Below are 23,229 nucleotides of genomic sequence, written 5' to 3'. Positions count from 1 at the left end.
TGATCTTATTAAACTCCATTGTTTCACCCGTAATGATGGTGTCACAGGAGTTACAAGAGCCACAGCGAGAGGTACCCTTGATGGCATTTGCTCCATCAATTGATTTCTGGATAAAAGGGGTACTCCTAGTGTTGGCCTTATGTCGAGAATGAACCACTTGGTCTTTTAAGTTTTTGTTTCGCTTAAGGGCGAACATAGGTTTCTGTAGTTTTGGTTCATTGTCTTGAACATTTAAAAGATGCCAGTTGGAGTTTATTATCTGCCTGACTGTAGAGTTCATAGTTGAGTGTTTTGTAATGCATACTAATTTTGGGTCTGTCTTCTGTTTTTGTGAATACAGCAGGGTGTCCCGATCGTAAAATCGGGCTCTCTTGTATGCTCCTCTAACTAAACGATGTGGGTATCCTCTTTCAATGAATTTGCGCTTCATGATCTCAGCTTGTGAATCAAAGTCTTTTATATTGGTACAGTTCCGCCTTACTCTCAGAAATTGAGAGTAAGGCGGAACTGTACAGAAGACAGACCCAAAATTAGTATGCATTACAAAACACTCAACTATGAACTCTACAGTCAGGCAGATAATAAACTCCAACTGGCATCTTTTAAATGTTCAAGACAATGAACCAAAACTACAGAAACCTATGTTCACCCATAAGCGAAACAAAAACTTAAAAGACCAAGTGGTTCATTCTCGACATAAGGCCAACACTAGGAGTACCCCTTTTATCCAGAAATCAATTGATGGAGCAAATGCCATCAAGGGTACCTCTCGCTGTGGCTCTTGTCACTCCTGTGACACCATCATTACGGGTGAAACAATGGAGTTTAATAAGATCAAAATTCAAGCAAAGGAACTTTGGACCTGTAACACGAAAAATGTTGTGTATCTACTTATTTGTCCCTGTAATCTTGGATACGTGGGCGAAACGTCTCGTATGATAAAGACCAGGCTAACCGAACATAGGTCAGCCATTAAAACACAGAAAACCACAGCCCCGTTGGTTAATCATTTTATAGAGTATAAACACAAACCTGTAGAACTAAAATGGCGTATTTTAGAAAAGATTAACCTACAGAAAAACCAAGGAGGAGACGAGGTTTGTAGAAAAAGAGAGGTCTTTTGGATCTTCACCCTTGGGACCTTTAACCATGGGTTAAATCAAGATCTGCCATGGGAGAACGCGATAATATGACATAACATTGAGGTTGCCACATCAATGTAGTAAACGAGTCCATAGCAATATTAGCATAATGATATAATGTTAACCCCTAGTCCCTGTCTACTGAATCTCAAAAACAGCGATCCCAGTATCTAACTTGTAATGATTTAAATAAAATGTAACTTGTAGCAATGTAACTTGTAGCGATTTAAAACAAAGTGTCGCTTTAAATAAGGGCGGAGCTTATCCAGGAAATAAATAGCAGCGGTAGAAGGATCACATGTAATCACTTTTTTTACAATTCGAACCGCTGAGGGAGGTGGAGACGTTCCGAGCACTGCGTACATCCAAACGGTAAGCACTCGGTATACTCCGTGCATATTCCGCGTTAGCAATACGCGGCCTCGCAGCTCCGCATTACCTAGACGGAGTTTTGGTTAAGTCTTTCCCCATTATACGTTGACTTCACTGTTAACCTAGGGGTTTTTCTTGGTATCCTTTCTTGTTATAGTGGGCGTCTTCCAGTTAACAGATATCCAATTTGAATCACAGCCGTATGTTAATGAAAGCGGAGCTAAGATATATAACAGCTTCTAACGATCACCGAGCATTGTTTCGTAACATCTAACAAGAATAAAAGGTAAATATTAATGAAGTAAAACTGCCCTAGACTTTTAGAATAATGTTCTAAAAAGAGACTGAGATAGATCTGTGTATCTGTTCTAGTTATACGGATTACCGGCTGTTTTAACAGTTACGAAACTCTTGATGAACATGGCGGAGATTGTTTGAAGCTCCCCTCCCTCCCCTCCTTGTGAAAAAACGACGAGTAATATTTGTAGGTAGAAGCAAGATGGAGGCAGTGAACACTGCTTAAACAGGTAAGATGGTTATTCAACAGAACCGCTACCCTAAAACATTAACGAAATTACAATAGGAACTCATATAGCGTATTGTTTTTTTGAACAGTTATCACATACCGTTTCCGGATCTTAGAGGAAAGGTGCCTTACTCCCTACATCAACTTCGAACCTTTTTGGTCATTATTGTTTTTAGGTAAGGAATGTTTCAAATAATAAAAAACTTAATGAATCAAGGAAGGCTTAGTTTGCGCACGTCCAACTAAAATATACCGTTTTTTCTAACTTAATGCAACAGAAACTTTTAAGGGACGTTGATTTATCCGACTGTACTGTTGGAACTCCTGTTTTCTAAAACTAGACATCCTACTGACATAGCCTAGCAAAACTATATTTATTTACACGATTTTGTCTTATTAAAAAGATGAACCTTCAGCAAATGTTTCCCGCCCCTAACCTCAAAACATAGGGTGTTTACTACTATAAAAATTAAGCCAATGTTAGATAAACTACATAGGGATGATAATGAATTCTCTATCTAATTGGTGTGTACTCTTAGGAATAATTATAGGTGCTGCTGTAAATATGAAACTTTATGAATGTTACGCCAACCTCTATCTAACGTGTATGAATTTGTCTAGGAATAGGGTTGAGATCATTACGATAGAGATGAATTCTTTCTGATTTTTAAGTCTTTGTAGTATGTAATATATATGTTTTCCAAATATGTAAGTCCTTAAAGTATGTACTTTGTATGTTTTCCAACTGTTTTCATGTAACTCGTACTAAGATAAAAGTCTGGCTAGGAAAATTTTATCAACTCAAGAATATTCTTCTTTTGAAGTGAAGCAATGCACTGTGATCTTAATGTTATCAAATGTTTTATTCTGTCTAGAAAAATTGGCTGAATTCCCATTTGTCCTGATGAAGACAAAAGACTTTGTCGAAACGCTTTGACACACAGCCCTACTCTTCATAAACATAAAAAAGAAAAGAATCCTTTTTCTATATATCATGATGTTTTTCTAATATAAAATTGAAGAAGAGCCACATAAGCCTTAAGAAGGACTTTTTTAAATGTGTAAATTGTTGACTATATGTACCAATTCATCTTTTATATTTATATTTGTATTAAAAATTATCCTTTTGATATCATTCCAGTCCATTGCTTTAATTTTATTTTTATCAGTTATATGTATATGTATATGTCTTCCTAAATAGCCAGCTTTTGCCTTGAAAGTCTGCCTGGGTATATGCCTCTACATAAAAATTGTTGTTCCTGACCCAGGACTACTATCCATATCAGGGGGTCCTTGATACTGACAAGTTACTTGCGTGTTCTCCTGGCTCCTATTTACACGTTCCACTGCCTTCTCTTTATGGGTCACCCTATTGTTACTTACGTGTTCTCCTGGCTCCTATTTACAGGACTACACATTAGCCAATCTCTAGTTACACATTAGTTGTCCCAACTAATCCATTGTAGTGTAATAAGGTGTTTTACATTTGTGATATATGGGAAAACGCTACTTTGGGTGATTCTGTGACTCCACGCGTGCAGCTGGGGCATTTTTGAAAAATATCTCAGTCACATTAGTTTTGAAATAACTAACTAGTGATGAGACTAGTAAAACTCAGCAAGAGTCTGCCAAGGACAGTCCACCTTTACAAAGACTTCAACGTGTGCCAGAGAACGAAACCGCCAAAATCCCTGACGGCTGGAACACTAAACAGTGGTATTACTTTCAAGAGGAATATAAATGGTTGTATCTTAAGTCAGGCAATATTGACTGTTCTTCCTGCAAACAGGCTCAATCAACAGGTCTTTCAGTGCACAATAACACCCAGGACATGCGCATAAGTAAAGAGTGGGCAGATGGCGAGGTTGGTCCTTCCGGTGACGGAAAAGCTTTCAGGCAGAAACAGCTCAGGAAGAAGATTAAGAAGCATAAGGTGAGCGATGGTCACTTGGCAGCGGAAGACATTCTTACAGCTCAGCAGGAAAATACATTGGTGGTGACAATACACAAATGTAATGCAAAACATATGGAGAGCACATGCAGGGTATTTGACACTGCCTACTACTTGGCAAAAAAAGATCACCCTTTCACTGACCACCCCGATCTAATTCACCTTCAGGCAAAGAATGGCAGTGCAATGGGCCGTGTTTTGCACAGCAATGTGACTGCAACTGAAATAATAAAACACATTGCACTGGAAATGCAACAACGATTGGTCTGTTATATCAGACAACACAAACCAAAGATCACAGTATTATTTGATGAAAGCACTTCTATTAGCAATGCTTCTACCTTAATCATCTACCTCCGTGGCATTTTTGGAAATGAAAGTAACCCAGAGACCATCTATTTCGGCCTGCTGGAGCTGGCAGAAACAAATGCCCTTGGCGTAAAGACAGCTCTCCTAAGCTACTTCGAAAAAGTTGGACTCACAAAAAGTCTGCTACATGATATCCTGATTGCAGTAGGAGCAGCAGTAATGTTTGGTAAAAAAGGAGGAGTAGGATTGCTGAAATCAGAATTTCCAAATCTTGTACTGACATGGGACTGTTTGGCTCACAGACTAGAACTTGCTGTGGCAGATACAGTTGATGAGGTTGCTGGGGTCAATCACTTCAAGATTTTCATGGACTCATTGTATGCCACATACAGCATGTCACCAAAAAAACAGAGAGAGCTAAATCTGGCCGCCAGCGAGCTATGTGTACAGCTTCAGAAGATAGGGAAAATGCTTGATACTAGATGGGTAGCATCCAGTTACAGATATGTGAAAGCTGTTTGGAACTGCTTCCCTGCCTTGTGCAAACATTTTGAGAATGCTTCTAAAGACCCATCCAGATCCATAAGAGACTGTAGTAAGTATGAAGGTCTCTTGAAGAAGCTTCCATCCTATTCTTTTATCAGATATTTGGGGGTAATGTGTGATGCACTTCAAGAGCTCAAAGACGTATCACTCTCCTTACAGAGGAGGGACATTACAATTGTTAATGCCCACAAACTTTTGGTTAGTCAAGTCCATATATTTAGAGCAATGAAGGACTCAACAGGGGAGTTTGCTTCTGCGGCTCAGAGAGCAGTTGACGAGGGCAAATTCAAGAATGTTCCTCTTTTCCATGGTAGAAGTAAATCTGTTGCCCTTAATCCAAATCAGTTTTACCAAAGTCTGTCTGTAAATATCAATAAACGATGTGCCCCGGATTCTGAGAAAGAACTTATAGCCAGCTTCAGTGTGCTAGATGCAGGCAACTTGCCTTCTGGGGATGAATGCATTCTTTATGGTGAAACAGATATCCAGAAACTGTGTTCAGAGTTTCAGCTGCCAGCAAGAGATACTATCCAAGCTTTTAGACTTTTCAAAGATTTTGGCGCAAAGAAAACTCCTGAAGCATCAAAAAAGTTAGTAGTCTGCATGGAAACCCTGCCAGCAAGTAATGCGGAGTGCGAGAGAGGTTTCAGCGCAATGAACTTAATTGCTAGTCCAACAAGGGCCTCTCTTCTTGTAGAGAACCATTTCTTCATGCTTATGGGTAAAACTCAATGGTCCTCCATTTGAAACAGTTGACGCAAGGCTGTATGTAAAGAGTTGGCTGGCAAAAGGTAGAAGGTCTGCTTAAGAAAATTGTTGTGAGAAACCCCAGCAAAATAGATGCAGTGAATATCTTCACGAGTTTTGGGAAATCCTGCAATAGGTTTCTAAGTAATTTTTTTAAGTGTTTGGTATTTCATGGCTTATACTTAATAAATATACTTTTTGCCTATTTTATTATCCTTTGCTGGATGCGACTTCATGATTTTCTTAAGCACACAATGCTAGTTATCTTGATTTAGACCACGCCCCTACTTGGATAGGCCACACCCCTTTAAGAAATTCCCCACGCTCCTTTTAGAGCACCACCAGTTTTTTTTCCCACTTAAAGCCCTGGGCATGAGCAGACTCGATGAGGACACTGGGCAGGGGCCTAAAGGAAGTTATATCCAGGGTTCCCAGTTGCAAGATGCCCAGAGTCATAATTGGAACAAACTCCACAGAAAGAGGAGGAATTTTATGCTGAATATAGTGCGTCCTCATCAGATAATTTACCTTTGTAGGAGGTAGTAAGAACTTTGATCACAAAAAATGGAAAGATGTTGAGAAAACTGCTTTTCCCTGCTTCATAAATAAAGGTACTCGATTGACCATTTAAAACAGTTAGCCCAAAGATGAAAAATAAAATGGTATTTCATTACCATTTAATTTTTCATCCTCCCATCCTGAACCAAGCGTTAGGATGGGGGAAGGGCCACTGCTGACTGAGAGCAGCAGTGAGGAGGGTGGGCTATTTGTGCACTTTTCAAAGTGCGCCTGTCTTTTCGGCCAGCCATCTTGCAACGGCTGGCCCGACATGCACAATTTGAAACCTCTACCCCAGCTGTCTTCAGGTAGCTGGGTTAGAGTAAGTGCAGTCCTCCAGGGCACTGGGGAGCACCAAGTAAGGCTGCTTCCTCCAATCAGGGCGCTGCTCTCACAGCATGAAAGCAGCGCCAGGATTGGTGCCTGTGCTGCAGCATCCAGTTCATTTGAAGAGCTCCAGAGTGGAGGATGTTGGTTCAAACAGTTTTGTTTTCATTATTTACATTTGAAGGTGGGCCCGTCCTCCCTCCCCCATAGACTCCACTGTTTTATACCAGGAATTTCCCCAAGTCCTGAACGTGAGCACTATACCATCTTATGCGGCTGCAAATATTTATTTGCGTGCAAGTACCTATGCTGCTATGTAACACCAATCCTCTTAGAGGTAGGATTTTCAGACACTATATGATAGTTTTCAAGCAAAATCGGACCCGTCCATATTTGGGATGACATGGAACTCCTCTCGCAGTTTCTCTCGGATGGGGGCATTTGATTCTTTGTCGACACACAGCAGCACCATCTGCTGGTGCCCATTCAACGGAGAAGGCTGCTTTGATTGAGACCCTGGAGGCTGTACTCTGGCCAGCGTTTTTTTAGTGCACACTTTGCAGTTTTCTGGTTCTAAACTACTCAAGGAAGAGCTAAATGGCATGGTCCAGAGATCGGCAGAAGAGAAAAAATGTTAAAGCCATTTACATTTTTTCTTGGAAAGAAGTCTCTTGTCCAGAAGAAGATGCTTCAATGTCAGAGAGAGAATACACGACTCTTTCATGGCCCAGCCTGTGGCCCTAGCACCACGTTTGGTGAAAAAACCCAGCTCCAGCTATCCCAATCCCACCCAGGAACAACAGAAATTAGTATCTGAAAGTCGGAGATAGACTAAGGGATTAGGGGCCCGATGTAGGTAGGGCTTTACCGATCGGTATTGGCCGAAAATACCGATTTTTGGCCCTTACCGATCGGTAAACAGCCATCGAGATGTAGGGAACCAAAAACAGAACGAATCGGATAGAAAACCGATTCGGAATGAGTACCGAATGGGAAAGAATCCGATACGTACATACCGAAAATCGGTTATGTAACGATTCGGAAAAACACCGAATCGGTTACAAAGACCGAATCGGTCCTTGTACCGATTCGTTAGTGACACCGATTCGGAAAATCACCGATTCGGTCCTTGTACCGATTCGTTAGTGACACCGATTCGGAAAATCACCGATTCGGTCCAAGAACCGAATCGTAAGTGACACCGAATCGGAAAATCACCGATTCGGTCCAAGAACCGAATCGTAAGTGACACCGAATCGGAAAATCACCGATTCGGTCCATGTACCGAATCGGAAAAAATACCGATTCGGACATGATCCGAATCGGAAAACATGCCGATTCGTATGAATCTCCGATCGGGAAATTCCCCGATTCCGACAGTTGGGGAGATGTAGGGAGGCACAGAAACACCGAAATCGGCTCAAAATCGGTAGAATTCACTCGGTATTTACCATGGATTGCAATCAGGTGGTAACCAACTCCAACCCATATAAACAGTCCCAAAATGCATTGCAACTTGCAGGATGGCAGCTTTCTATGTCATTGCGAGGCGGCTACGGCTACAGCAGGAAGGACAGAGGGAATGGCTAAGAAATGAACAGGTCTACAGACAGAGGATAACCCTGTTCATGCTCACTGAGGCTGAGATCCTACAGAGATACAGGCTGGACTCTGACACCATACTTGAGCTCATCAGGGACCTTAAGCCATACTTGGACCACCACACCCCAAGGGCACACGCCATCCCTGCGCACGTCCAGGTGCTATGCAGCCTACACCTGGTAGCGTCTGGCAGCTATCAAAGTGGAGTAGCAGCAGCAGGAGGGGTGAGCCAGAGCAGCCTGTCAAGGTCTTCCACATATTCCTTGACGCCATGATAGACAGGATGGACCAATACATCTCATTCCCTGCAACCCACGCAGAACTGCTAAAACCAAAGCGGACTTCTACCAGATGGCACACTTTCCCCAAATCATCGGTTGCATAGATGGCACGCATATTCCGATTTGCCCACCAGCGGACACCGAATACATATACCGCAATCGGAAATCTACACACACCATCAACGTGCAGGTGATCTGCAATGCCAAGTGCACCATCACAGACCTGGTAGCAAAATTTCCAGGAAGTACCCATGACTCCTATATATTCCAACAGAGCGGCATATATGCACGGCTGATGGCTGGCGATTTTGGAGAAGGATACCTCCTAGGTGAGCCACATAATCAGACCCCCATAACACATAGTAGGTAGGTGTAATACATGTATGCATGTGTCTAATGTGACCCCTTTCTCTTCCAGGCGACAGTGCATATGCCCTCCGCTCATTCATACTCACCCCCTACCTCAACCCCTCCACACCCAGCCAAAGGAGGTATAACCGGGCCCACATACGCACCAGGAATGTTGTCGAACGGACCTTTGGCATCTGGAAAAGTAGATTCAGATGCCTGCACAAGAGTGGAGGTGCAAGGCAGTATACCCCCATCACCTGCTGCAAGATCATAGCTGTATGTGCAATGTTACACAACCTTGCGGTCAAGAAGGGCACTGAGGTGGAGTTGTCTGACTACGAGGACTATGACGACGACGAAGCTGTGCCACTGACACAGCCAGCTGGGGTGTGTACGCCATGTGATGGCAGATACAGACGTGAGGAGATCACTGAGAACTATTTCTGACTGAGTACAGATGCAAAGACAGCTAAATGTTGCTTGGAAAATATAATTTTTAATAGTGATGCACCACAGTTACAGCACTGAAGTGCATCCAAAAATGGAGTCTGTAAAAACAAATAAAGTCCAGGGTACTGGTTTGCTCATCCCCCCTTGTCAGGCTATTTTTTGGCCCGCTTGGCAGACCCACTGGGGTGTCCCTCGGCCCCCTCCGAATGGCCAGCAGCATCAGCGGATCGCCTGGTGCTCCTCCGCGGTTCAGATGCAGCGCTGGCCGGGCTGCTGCGGCTGCTGCTGTCTCCAGCATCACCCAGGTCCAGGGCAGGATTGGAGGCGGCGTTTGATATTAACATGGCCTCCATGGCCGTGGTGATCCTGGCCATCCCCCTGGTGAGCTCAGCCGTGTGCTGACTGAGCACGGATTCTTGATTTGAGCTTCGATGGCACAGCTGTGCGGTCGCCGCTGCAAGGCGGGCCATGGCCCGGTTGAGCACCCGGGCATCCCTCCTGCGCGCAACCTCATGCTCCTCCTGCCTGGCAGATGAGTGGGTGATGGCAGTGGTCAGCCTGCCCAACCCTGCTGCCACCTCCTTGTTGCTGTCCACAACAGCCTGGAAACCCTTCACCAACTCCCCCATCTGCATGTTGTGCTGCAGGAGCTGGCGTTGGCAGGCCATGGTGGATCTGGCCTGTTGGCGCTGGATTTTGACCATTTGGCCCTCCAGGCCCAGGAACACACTGCCCTCCCGTGCTGGTGCAGCAGTGGTGGTGGTGGTGGCACGGCGTTGGGCACTGCTGCTTCCGGCCTGCTGACTGGGCTGGGGTGCCACTGGTGGGGGTGTGGTGCTGGCAGGTCCCTGAGCCCCTGCTCCCAGGACTGGTTGGACAGGTGGCAAGGCCACGATTGTGGCAGGAGCTGGTGTAGGCGGAATGATCTGCCTTGTAGGGGAGTTTTCGGGTTAAAATTGCAAGGGGGGTGTGCTGGACAGTACTGGGGAGTGCACTGGTTGGAAATCAATCACCAGGTCTCCCTCCATTCCAAGCCCTGGGGTGTCTCCTTCCTCATCCTCATCCTCCTCCTCCTGGCCAGCCTGGCTGTTGCTTGGCCCTGCGACAGCAGTGTTCGACGTTGATGCTCCCTCTGCTGTCACAGTGGTGCCGCCTGATGGTGCCCCTAGGTACAAAGAAGCATTTGTAAACTGAGTGCCGATGTATTACAGTCAGTACAATTATGGCATTCCACATGTCCTTGCATCTCCTTACACTGTGTCACACTGTTTCCTGTCTTGTGATTCTGCACTGACATATTTGGCTAACTTCTGCTGACTACATGTACCATGATGCTTGTCTCTTGTATGTTGGTGACAGTACAGTGCTGGTGTTTGCCTATGCGTTGTGTCTAATGGGGAGGTGTCTGGTAGGGTGTGTCATGATGCGCATGCTTCTTACCTGTAGCTGTGGCTCTCCCAGTGCTGTCCAGGGTCCCGATTCCTACTATGCTCTCCCTCTCGATGGTGCTGGAGACAATTTCCTCCAGCTCGGTGAGGGGTGGCGCCGGGTTCTTGCCTCCTCCGGTGTGTCCAGCCTGCCTTTGAAGGTCAGCCAGCTTCCTCTTGGTGAGGCTGCGGAGGTCGTAAAACCTTTTCTTCAGTTCCTCAATGGACCTGGGGGTGACACCAGCAGCATTGACCTTCTGGGCGATGTCAGCCCACAATCTCCTCTTGGTGCTGTCTGGCACGTTGAGGGACAGCTTGCCAAAGAGCTGGCGGTGCACCCTCACCACCTCCTCAACCAGCACCTGAAGTTCGGTGGTGGTGAACTTGGGCTTCCTCTTTTGGGAGGACTTCTGGCTTCCTGCCTGATCTGCCATTTTCTCCTGCTCAGTTTGCAACCTCCTTCTCCCACTGCTGCTAACTGTGTGTGTTGGGCTCAGGCAGGCTTTCCAGAAACTTCTAGAAACTTCTTAATTGGCTGCACCTGCCAGGGTTGCCACTCCCTGTTTGGGTGGGGGAGGGGGAGCCACCTCATTGGCTGAATCGCCTATTGCCGATTCGGCTTTTACCGATTCGGTAATATCCGAATCGGTAAAATCCGAATCGGTATTATCCGATTCGGTAAAAGCCGAATCGGTTCATGCAATGCATTCCTATGGGCTTTTTCGCCATGGGTCTATGATTGCCGATTCGGTTTTTACCGAATCGGCTTTTACCGAATCGGTATTCGCCGATTCGGAAATATCCGATTCGGTGGTAGCCGATTCGGTGTTTTCCGATTCGTTGTTGGCCGATTCGGTAATTTCCGATTCGGACCGAGCTGAATCGGAACGTACCGAATCTCATTACCGATGCCGACCGAATCGGTATTCAATCGGTATTTTTTTCCTACATCTCGTTTTCCGATTTCAGAATACCGATTCGGCCCGCCTCGGTATTTTGAAATCGGAAAATCGCGTTTACCTACATCGGGCCCTTTGTTTTCTCAACGATCACAAATAATGCTAGATATTTAGGTTCCCGCCATTGAGAGGGAAGGATATCAAATTCATTTCAGGCAAAAGCCCCCAATTCCATACTTCAAATGTGCTCCATTACCTTAGAGATGCTTTGCTCACAGGAGTACAGGACCTGCTGATGAAGGGAGCAATAATGTGTGTACCTCAATCCTAGCAAAAACTGGGATTTTACTGTATCCTTTTTTTGGTAATAAAACAGAATGGGTCATGTCATCCAGTTCTGAACCTACAAGCTGTAATCAAGTTTCCCACAGTTGAGACTTTCAGAATTGTCACTTTAATTGTGATGAGAGATTTTCTAGCGACATTGTATTTGGATGATGCTTACTTCCATGTCTCAATCCAGGTTTGCAATCGGCGAAGAACATTATAAGTTCCAAGTTCTCCCTTCTGGCTTGGCAAATTCCTCAAGGTGTGTTCACCAAGGTGTTGCTGCCAGTAGGAGTAGTATTACTTATACTTAAAATGAGTATCTGTTTGACTCAGCGTGCTTCTTCCTTTTCTAAGGTGCAGCAAGATGTTGAAGCAGTTTGCAGCCTGTTATACTAGTTGGTTCTGATTGTCAACCAAGAGAAATCCAGATTCTTCCTAGCCAAACACATGATTTTCACAGGGGCAATATTTGACTCTCAAGTGGGTCAAGTTTTCTTCCCTTAGGGGCAGAGTTCTGACCTTGCAAATAAATCCGGCAAAACTCCTGTCAAGCCAGAGTGCCCCGGCAATAAGTCGGTTAAGGGGCCAGTTATTCATGGCGGCATCAACGGCCCTGGTGCCTTTGCCTCTTTTTCATATAAAACCCCTGATAAATCACTACCTGAGTCACTGGGATCAGACATCTCACAACTTCGATTATCCAGTTCCAGTTACTGCCCAAGTTTCGAGGGATATTCAGTCGCAGTTAATACAAAACAATCTGACAAAAGGGGTCTCTTTTCATCTGCCCACCCCATTGGTACTGACAATGGGTACCAGTATTTGGGGATGGGGAGAAGTTCTCCAACATTAGGTGATGAAAGGGCAGTGGTCAGACTGGCAGAAAATACAATCCTCTAATTGTAAGGAATGGGCTGCGGTTTTGAATGGGATTCTGCCTTACCCGAATCATTTGAAAGCTGTGAATCTGGTTTTAAGAACTGACAACATTGTTATCAGATGCTGCCTAAACTGTCAAGGAGGTCCAATGAATTTGAGGCTCAATGAGTTAGCAAGGAAGATTTTTTGTTGGGCGGAACACCATCATGTGGAGAAGTGTGGCTCAGGGGTTAGAGTCGGCAGACCCGGAAGCTGAGATCGGCCCTGGACCAGGGTTCAATTCCCCGTCTCGGCGGGTCTTGGGCTAAAAATTCCACGGACTCAATAATTCTCGCTCCGGTGCCTTCTCGACTCACGGGTTCACACTCTGCGACTCTGGGCAATAGCTTGCTTAATCTCCATAACGGCCCCTCGCGGCGGGATGCCTGGCTTTCACCTTGTGGATACCCTGCCGGGGTTATCTCACAGGGGAATACCAGGACGGGTTCCCTAAGCAAGCGCCGGGACACCCACTGCGGGTAGCTGTGCGCTATATAAGCTCAAATACATTTACACACATTTACATTCACATCTGCTAGCAGTGGGAGTGATCTATATATACATATTCCAACCACTTCCGACTTTATTTTCAAAAATCGGACACTGACACCGAAGTAAGCTTTTGCCATCCAGCTTAGGGTTTATTCGTCTCTCGCTTGACGCGTTTCAGCACATATATATATACAGAGCGATCTCAATTTTTAAGCAGACTCTCTGAGTTGGAATCTGCCCTCATCAGTACCTTACCACATATCTCAGTCCTGCTACAACCAGATATATGCACTATTTGGAATGCCCAAGATAGATCTCTTTGCATCCTCTTGCAATGCATTGAATCATGTACTCCTTTCCTCTTATTTCTCTCCTCCCAAAGGTGCTACAAAAGTTTCAAGAGGAAAGGAAGACAGTGTTATTGTTTGCTCCTTTTTGGCAAAGGTGGCCCTGATTTCCCAGACTTGTTCAGATGTTGATCCAGGACCCATTTCCCCTAGACCCACCTCCTCTTCAGTTTTAGAGGCTGGGGTCATGCAGCACCTAGACTTAACAGCCTGGAAACTGAAAATGATGGACTAGAACAATTGGAGGCTGCATGAATGAATGAGGGTATTTTCTATAGCGCATGGCTACTTGTTAGAGTGTCACTGGACTTTTGGACCACAGTGTATCATACAGAGGATCCATCCTTTCACCCATGTTCACCACTAGAGTCTGAATTCCTTTTAGAATTTGCATTTCTCAGGTATAAGCCTCAGATATTCAGGTAGTTTATTGCAGAAGCTTGCTGCTTGAACAGTGAAAGAGGAGTCGCGCCTCTGCTGTTTCTGAAAGTGAGGGATCACAATAAGGCCTGCCGAACTAAGTGCAAATGTCTCCCAGGGCAATGTGCCTCAATGCGAAGGCAGGTGACTTGGGAGAAAGCCATCGACTTTGGCTTCATGTAAAAAACATGTCTTCCTTCCAATCTTAGTGTATAGACAAATCCGCCAAACCAAAGAATATAGATTTTTTTTAGGATTTTATATTTTTTAAGGGACTCTTTTATTGAAAGCTTGGTTGATCCCCACAAACATTTGAGAACCATTATAACTTAGACGTATCTCTTTCTTCAAATAAGACGTTTTGTACAGTTATTTTAACCCAGCAATTAAGTAATTGTGGACGTTGTGAAAAAAATATGTTTGTTTTTCAGCATTAAAGTGAAGTTGGAGCACTTGGTAAATCCTCAACATAAGACTGCGATGAGGAGGAAGGCTAATGAAATAATTACTTACTAGTAATCTTCCTTGCACTGAATCATAGTCCTCCTTGCCCCAGACCAATTTCCCTCTCCCTCCCTATTTTGCACCTCCTAATATGCACTTTTACTTGTCATAAACAGGAGAAAAGGAAGGGAGAAGGGAGGTATTATTGTATTCTGAAATAATAGCATTAGAGAGAGGACTACAACTTGTAAGTCTTTGATATAGGCCTGTATGGGAGTCAGGCCTGGGATGAAGAGCACTATCATTCAGCCTAATGAAGATTACTGGTCACTAATTATTTAATTATAGAGCCTAACAAGGTACTGGCCGAAGTTGAACAATATAAAAAACATCTCTAATAATATTAGAGACTCCCATAATGGTCTGCAATGTGACAGTGTTCCATTGCACATGGAGGAGCAGAAACACAACACAACGATCCAACCGGTGCTGTGTGTCTTCTGTAATGTACTTATAGCATGTAAAATGAATCTGCTACGCTAGATGAACTCTGGAAAGATCATATACACAGAAACAGCAGTTCACTAAGAACTTATTTACGTTAGATTACTCTAATTATTCTGAAAGCAAGACTAATGACCCCAAGTATAAGTGTAGATACATTTATTGAAATAGCCACATAATAAACAATAGTTCTGTACTCAAAAGTGAACACACAGTGAGGTGCTTGAAAGAAAGTGCATAGTGTGTATATACAGAAAGTGGGCAAAATGTCAGGCTATAAAGTTAAAAAGGCTGCAACGATTTGCTAAAATTGTACTTAACAGAGCAGCCAAACAGGCAGCAACAAATTGCTCACTTGCCTTAAGGCATTTCAGCCTCGTATAATCAACTGAAGGTTATTTTCAAGTATATACTCACTCTCAGATGTGGAACGGCAATTGGACTTTAACCCTTTCCATGCGGCCGCGATTCCCCTGGTGTGCTGTAAACAACACAAACAGGGGCGGGCCGTGACGAACCCCAGCCGTCATCAGCACACGAGCACCGTAGTGCATGACGGCTGGGGTTTGTCATCAGCATGGAAGGGGTTAAGGGCTTCAGCCCACCCCATCATATTTCTAAGCCTGGATTGCTACAGTTTTAAGGCTCAATACTTTTCAGCAAGGAGAGGGTGTTGTAATGTTTCAGCGGCTTGGTTCTGCCGCGAGCAACGCACCGCCAGCAAGCACGCCATGGCTGCCCGAATCTCAACCGTCTTTGGAGTCCGCGAAAGCGTCAAGGGTTCAGAGGTGCGCCACCAGAGACTGTCTCTGGTATGGTCTCCAGCAACCTCGAAATAGGGATGCGATGGAGCAGCGGTGAGCAGAAATTGACTTTATTTTAATAAACTGAATGCATCACCCACTGGAGGGATCGAATTGTTACTACACCACAAGTTCCAGCATGCCTCAAAAGGAATGTCCCATCAGGGCGGCCACTAGGGGTCAAAAACTCACTAATGCAGGCAATGTTTTGTTTGTGATGTCTGATGCATAAAGGCTCATCCATGAAGAGGGTCAAAAGTTGACTGAAACGCGTCGGAATTAGCCTATGCAGAAATAAAGGAACATTTAAAACTCACCGTGGGAGTGCGGCTCAATACTTTTCCACAAGGAGAGGGTGTTGTAAAGCTTTAGGGATACATACAATTGTTTAGCTGATGTGTGCTGGGCTGCCCTGGAGAAGGGCGTTTGAAAAAAACCTCATACACAGTATTTTGCAGGCTCTTTATTGGTAGAAGTGCATTAAAACGTATGGGAACTGTGATTCTGAGTACAACGAGGACAAGTCCAGCTAGGCGTACCTGGAAAAGGCAAAATATTATGTAAATTCATGTAAACTTTAATGCACACACCTTGAATAACTGCAAGGTAAAGTAATTGGCGGAAATACATTATTTTATGTTATGAAAGGTCAGTTATTTAATGTGATCACTTCTGATATCTGTGTGTATAACCAGTCACAGAACTGAATCCTGGTTGATGAATTGGTGGATAGTGATGAGCATTTATGGTGCTAGTAGGTCCCAGTCTGTGAATATGCAAGTCATTATTTTAAAATTGTATAGCACACAGTATAAGATAATCTGCCGCAAAATAAGCAAAGCCATATTTAATGTTCAAGATAAAACAAGTGAGTTACAATATATTTTTAGTGTTATGCAAGTAGACTGTAACTAGTTCAAACCTTTTCCATAAGAAGGACACACTCTAGAACTCAGCTGATACCCTTACATCACCCCTCAAAGAGAATACATCTTTGTCGCCGTGAAGCCTCAAATGACTGGGTCAATTAAAGCCACATGCTGCCTCTAAGCAGCCTTTAGATTTGCTGATTAACCATTTTTTACACACATTTACTTTTCATTCAAGTAGCAGGTCCCCTGGCAAGAAGGTGTGTTTCTTCTTTTGTTGTCTGCCTCTACCTTGGCTTCCCAAAACAAACAGGAGGCCCCTTCCCTTTCCCTTCAGCCAGAGGTTCCTGAAGGCCAGCATTGTTAGGAACAGACAAATGGGAACTGCTATTGTAAAATTTTAATATTGGAAATGTCATTACCAATTGATCCCACACACTTCCCCTTCTGAAGGTCATCCAAAAGCCATTTACAGGTACAGGAGGCTTTGAGTGTTTTTCACTGCTTCTTCTCCCTCATGGTGTCACACTCTCTCTGCCTAATAAGTTGAATTACAAGGAGCCTATAGAAGACAAGGGCCCTTTTTGGCAACTGAGAGCAGTAGAATACCCATTTAGAATCCCATTATGCGCAATTATAAGAGGTCCAGTGTTCCTGCACTTGGATTAATTGGGTGTGGGAACAATGAACTAGAAGCTACCAGCCAGAACAATCAGCAGCTAAAATCACTGCAAGAAAAGGCTGCATTGATTGATGAATGTATTGCCCAGCTTCTGGTCATCCTGTCTTATGCAGCATGATAACAAGCCTTCACTCTTTTTTGGCAGTCCTCTCACAGCTCCTCCAATGTTTAAAGAAAAAGGAGGAGGTTTCCTCCTTTCTTAGCTCCCTAAAGTCAGGCTCCCCAGGTGGTGTGTCAGCCAGTCAGGGCTCCGAACTCCTTATCTGCAGTAGTTACACCTGAATTTTACCTTCATACTTTCCATGTGTTTTCAACTGGCGTTGGTAATAGTGGATAGAGAAAATGGGTTGTCAAACCCCCTTTAAAGAAGTCAAACTAAGGGGCATATTATCAAGGGGGTTTATCTCCGCTTTTTTGGCTTTAAAAGCCAAGAAAGCGGAGATAAAATTATCTCCCTATCACCTAGCTGTCGCTAACACCAGTTAGCGACAGCTAGTAGGAGATAGCGACCATCTTGAGCCCCACTTTGCATGTCAGTGATATTTATCACTAATGACATGCAAAGTGGGCGTGCCAAGATGTTAGCGACTGAAAACAGTCGCTAACATCGCTATCTCCTATTATCAACTTTTGGAGATATTCGCGCTAAGCGTGAATATCTCCAAAAGCTAACACCTGCCCTGAGCAGTTCTTAGCCATGTTATCCAATGGGAGGTGGATAACATGGCTAAGAGCATTTGCTCGGTAATGCATGAATATCGCTGACTTTTCAGCGATATTCATGCATTGCGGCGATTTTTATCGCATTTGCGATAAACCATGGTAATACCAAGGTTTATTTGCGGTAAAAATCGCCGCAGCTCAGCGGTAAATTTTTGTCTCTAACCAAGCAATAGCGATAATTATCGCTATTGCTTGGTAATATGCCCCTAAGACCCCTGGACAGAAACTAGCTATATATTCATCTTGGTTTTGCCAGCAGTCACTAAAATTGATGAGAACCTCTGGCTCACTGGCTTTCTACACATCTTGAAGAACATCAATTACTACTTGCTAGCCGGATGAGGTTAAAGTCTAATTTAAGTATTGAGATTGCATCTGTGGCTCTTTTGAATGATGCCAGACAAGATTACAATGATAGCATTTTTACCTGGTTCATCCTGGTGTTGTAGTTGTGTCGCCCAGTTAGCTCCAAATGAGGATCTTGAAGAAAAAACATACTTTTATTCCAGGATACTTGGGAAAGCTTGTGTTGTTGATGCTACCTTCATTTCTAGATTAAACTATGCCAGTGCTTGTTGTTTTCTCCTTCCTGAGTCAGCTCTTTACAAACATCAAGGCATTCAAAATATAGCAGCATGACATGTTATGAATTTTAGGAAATTTGATAGGTTCTCCGAGGCTCACTGTAAGCTTCACTGGTTGCCCGTTTCAAGAAAGATTCATTATAAGCTGCTCACTTTTCCACAGGGCCTATTAAGAGAGAGCCCTATAATGCCTATGTGTCTAAGCGATCCTGTCATTTTGGCTATTCACTCCTGCTATTAGTCCCCCAATTTAGAACTACTCGCTGGGGAGGCGGAGGATGCATGTAGAGTAGGAAGTTTCTTCTCTTTTGTTGCTTCCTGTATTTGGGATGCACTATGTCTTGGCCTGCACAAAATAGAGGAGTATTCTATGTTTGGAAAGGCTGTTATAATCCCTATATTTTATTGATTGTCTTCATGTCTTTTATGATGTTGTTAGTCAGTTTAGTGACAAGATGCCTTAGGGTGGTTTTGCACTTTATAAGTAACAAATCAACTAAGCCTATATCTGCAATATATTTAGTGGGTGTTCTCAAACACTCAACACAAGGCTGGTGGTAATTGTAGCAGAAATCAAGCAGAAATTATAGGTTCTGGCTCTTGTCCTTTGGTGATGGAGCCTTGTCACCTAAGGGATAGCTCAGGTGTCTGACGCCTGACCCTTAGGTAGACTGAGAGATAGCTCTGCTGCGTAAAGCCTGAACATATAATTTATGTCTAACCAGAAGTATACCTCTGCCGCCTTAAACAAACATCTCTATGATCAGTTTCTCAGAGTGCATTGTACGTTTGATGCAGAATTTTGGTGTGATGTAGAGGGAGTACACCTGCTCTTTGCTTGTGTTAACATTACATCGCTGTGTCCTGCATCATCATACTAATGTAGTTTGGCAGCAAAATGCTTGTGAAACCTTTCTATACTGTCAAACTAAGCCTGGGTCTGTCACAGCACAAACCCAATATTTTGTATAACATGTTACTGATGCAAAAGCATTGCACAATGAAAATACTACATTGTTCGCTACTTGTTCCAGTGTTGCCGTGCCAAATTGGTAACCATGTTGTCTGCCTGGTGTCTCTCTTGTGCCCCATTCAAACTCAGGTTTATTGCTCTATGTTTCCATAGACATTTAAGAACAGCCATTATAGAGCATTTGGTCTATATTTTCAAAGAAATTGTGGAGAAATTCACAACAAAGGTTGCATTTTATATTGTGTGTGTGCTGGCATTTATATAGCGCACTGCTACCCGTAGGCGTCCTGGCGCTTCGACCGCTGCGAAACCCTTCCTGGCTTCCCTGAGAGATGGTCCCTTAATGGGTATCTCCAGGGTGCGACCAGGCATCCCCGGCGGTCGGGGGGGCCGTTAGTGAAGATGAGGCAAGCTAATGCCCAGAGTTGCCGAGTGTGACCGCTGATCAGAGTGGGCACCGAGGCGAGAGAATTATCGAGTCCGCTGACCCTGGTCCAGAAACCTGCCGCGCCGGGAATCGAACCCTGGTCCCGGGCCGTCCTCTGCTCTCGGGTCTGCCGCCTCTAACCAGTGAGCCACACTACTTGCACATTGCCAGGGAAAGATTTAAAAACAACATTGATATTTAAGTGGATTTGACACTTTATGTTTTAGTGGCTTCAGAACCGAATCAAAAATCTGGTTGTTGTCATTAAAACATATGCTATTAAGAGACCTTATTTCTGTTTCTGTTGAAATGATCTCTTTGCAGCACATTGCCCATCAGAAAAGCACTCTGTGGGGCATGTTAGCAAGAACCTCGTTAAATTTATCGCTGTTTTAGCGGCAGGAAGCTACAGCTAAAACAGCGATAATGGGCTTGCTAATATGGGTTATAGAATTCCAATAGAAGCCCAGGTTAGGTGTGCCAACTTTGAAGTGGAAAAGGCAGCTGGAGTTTTCCCCCCACAGAAGTGTCTGGGGTTTCCTGCCTCCTTGCCCTGGCCACAGTCTGTCTGTGAGCACAAGGCTAGTGTGAAGTTCTCTATATGTGAGCTGAGAGTATTTGAAGTGCAAGTAGGGTTATGCACAGCTCTCACGCCCAACCTGCTGGAATGGCCCATCCTACCAATAGTCAGACCCTCTATTCTGTGGCTGTTTGGGAGGAAATCACAAAGGCCAACTACCAACTACACCTATTCATGTGGCCCAGGAAACAGGCACCAAATAGTTAGGATGAGAAGATGCCATGTTATCCTACGGGAAACGTAGGCTACGCAGTAGTGAAAAATAAATGTGTACCAAGACATGTAAATCTTAAAAGTAAGTGTCCAACTTTTTAAATACAATGCAACCTGCCCTATGGGCTGTTTTGTCTGTTTAGGGCCTACTTTATGAGTGACATATGTGTAATGAAAAGGGTGTTGTAGGCCTGGCAAGGGGTTTATTTTGCCAAGTCATAAAAGCAGTTTAACACTGCATACAGGCTGCCCTTTAAAGGGTGGCACAATAAGTGCTACAGGTGCACTAGTAGCAGTTAATTTACCAGCCCTGGGTATGTGGTATACCACTTTACAAGGGACTAATAAGTAAATTAAATTTAGCAATCAGGTGTAAGCCAATTTTACCATGTTTTAGGGAGTGATCACAAGCACTTTAGCACTGATTAGCAGTGGTGCACTATTTAATAGAGGGTCGACATTTCATAAATGTGGCCAAACACTTATGGAAAAGGGTATTTCTACTGGTTCTCGTCTTTGAGAAATTGGAGAAAATTGGCTTAGGCATCTCCAAGTCATGCTGGAAGTAACTCTAGTGGAATTGGATCCAGAGGGTTTTCCCTATAATAGCCGGAAGGAGTCACAATAATTGAGTAGGGATACCATTTACATATTAACCCAATCTTACCACAATCCAAGGTGAGTTTGGGGAACTCCATAGATTTTACATAGGTGTTTGTCAGGCCATGCCCCATACGTACAGTAAAACGACTGTACCCAGGCAATGATAGCTACAAACCAGGCAAAATAGCCACAAACTGGCAAGGGTTATTACACACCTGAGATTAAAGCAGGGGAACGCATGGGCTGTCTCCGAAAGCCACCCATAACCCAGGTGGCAAGAGCGTAGAATTGGTACCAGGGTGGTGATTGTTGTCACTGAACTAAAGGTAAAAACAAACAGAATTCGACTCAGGGAAAAAAAAATTCAGTGGACAACGTTCTGCATCTGATGATTATGAAGTGGGCATCACATCCTCCCTCACTAATAAATGAGCACAATGTTCTTTCCAGGTTGTTTTTGTAACTTTGCTGTCTGAGCTTGCCCAGATGGTTGCCAAGAGGTAGCAGAGCAGCAGCTTTGCAGCAAGGTGGGCAAATTTAGCCAAGAGTCCAAAATGGCTATACGCAAACATCTAACTCACAAAATCTAATCAGGGGTCCACAAATCCATTATATTTTGCAAGCAGTGAGCGATACCAGTGACAATCTAAGATTACCACACAAACAGCAAGGTGTGACTATTGCAAAGGATGACCCACCCCGCCCCCCAAAGGAAGAATAGGTAAGAAAGTCATAATTTATGACTTGAGGGGATTGTTTGTTCAATGAATAAAGAAAGGGACAATCCAAAAACCATCAGGACACAAATTCATAAATACTAATTATACATATCTACAGATTAAGAATCTTCTAGACTGAAGTCATAAGCTTTATAAATCTGCAATTAAGCAGAGGATTGACTACATTTAGACATCATATTAGGGCGTGACAACAAGTACAAATGTTCATGGCTAAAAGAGCGGTTAACAGTATCCTAAATTGAGGAAATGATAATACCCAAATAGTTGTAAGATTTTACAGTTTCTGTTTTCCTATATTTATGTAGCAAAGACTTTACTTTTGTATTTTCTGAAACAACAATTATTCTTTATTGAAGTTGGTGAGGACAGTCATAATAGTAGTAAATATGTCGCACAATCAAAACTCATCTTAAATTCTTCTTCAGGCTTACAGCAAAGAACAAAACAGTTCCCCAACTACCCCATCCCTCTACTTTTGACACTAATTGGATTTGGCAATCAGTCAATGTACCTCTGTAATAGCCATCCCATCTCCGTTCAGTCCTGATATCCCTTCAGCCTCCATGAGTAGATTATCCGGTCCCGCATCCCCCCTGCCCTCCGCCCCTCCCCGCCCCTATAGAACCAGGCAAGCTTAATCAGGAGTCAACCAGTCCCTGGACCGCATGGGTCCAGCTTCTCCATTCTGCGTCCCAAGACTTTCCAGATCCCACTGTTTTACACTGCGTTTTCTGGCCACTTATCATTGCTTTTGTTTAATCCAACTTTAGTTCCAGCTTCTTTTTGACACAATATGTGCCCAAGTCTTTAAGACGTAGGCATATGGGAATTGTACTCATGAGGACTGTGTTATGAGCATAATATATTATTGGTTGGTGGCTGTGTCCAACTATTGGGAGCTGTTAGACCTGGCATCTTTTGGCATGTAGCCCCTGTCTTTTTGCCGTCTAACCTCCAGTTTCTGATGGTATGCTGGACTTCGTGTTTGCTGGTTTAATTTCTCTGTTCACTTTTCCTCTGCTATGCAGTGCACCTACTATAAATTGTGTTATTATTGGTTTTCTATGATTGGGATATTTGATTTACTAG

The 23,229-nt window shown here is 43.8% G+C and overlaps 1 protein-coding gene and 1 pseudogene across 2 annotated transcripts in view; one reads left to right on the top strand and one right to left on the bottom strand.

The window, feature by feature from the left end:
• LOC147712914 (E3 SUMO-protein ligase KIAA1586-like) overlaps positions 1-5,729 on the top strand; it is a 39,036-nt pseudogene extending 33,307 nt beyond the window's left edge.
• The window catches only part of KCNC4 (potassium voltage-gated channel subfamily C member 4), a 420,986-nt gene that overhangs the window by 344,001 nt on the left and 53,756 nt on the right, over positions 1-23,229 (bottom strand). The window lies entirely within an intron of this gene.

This window comes from Lissotriton vulgaris, chromosome 5, assembly GCF_964263255.1.
Source record: "Lissotriton vulgaris chromosome 5, aLisVul1.2, whole genome shotgun sequence".
Classification (NCBI taxonomy): domain Eukaryota; kingdom Metazoa; phylum Chordata; class Amphibia; order Caudata; family Salamandridae; genus Lissotriton; species Lissotriton vulgaris.
This window is presented reverse-complemented; position numbering and strand designations above follow the sequence as displayed.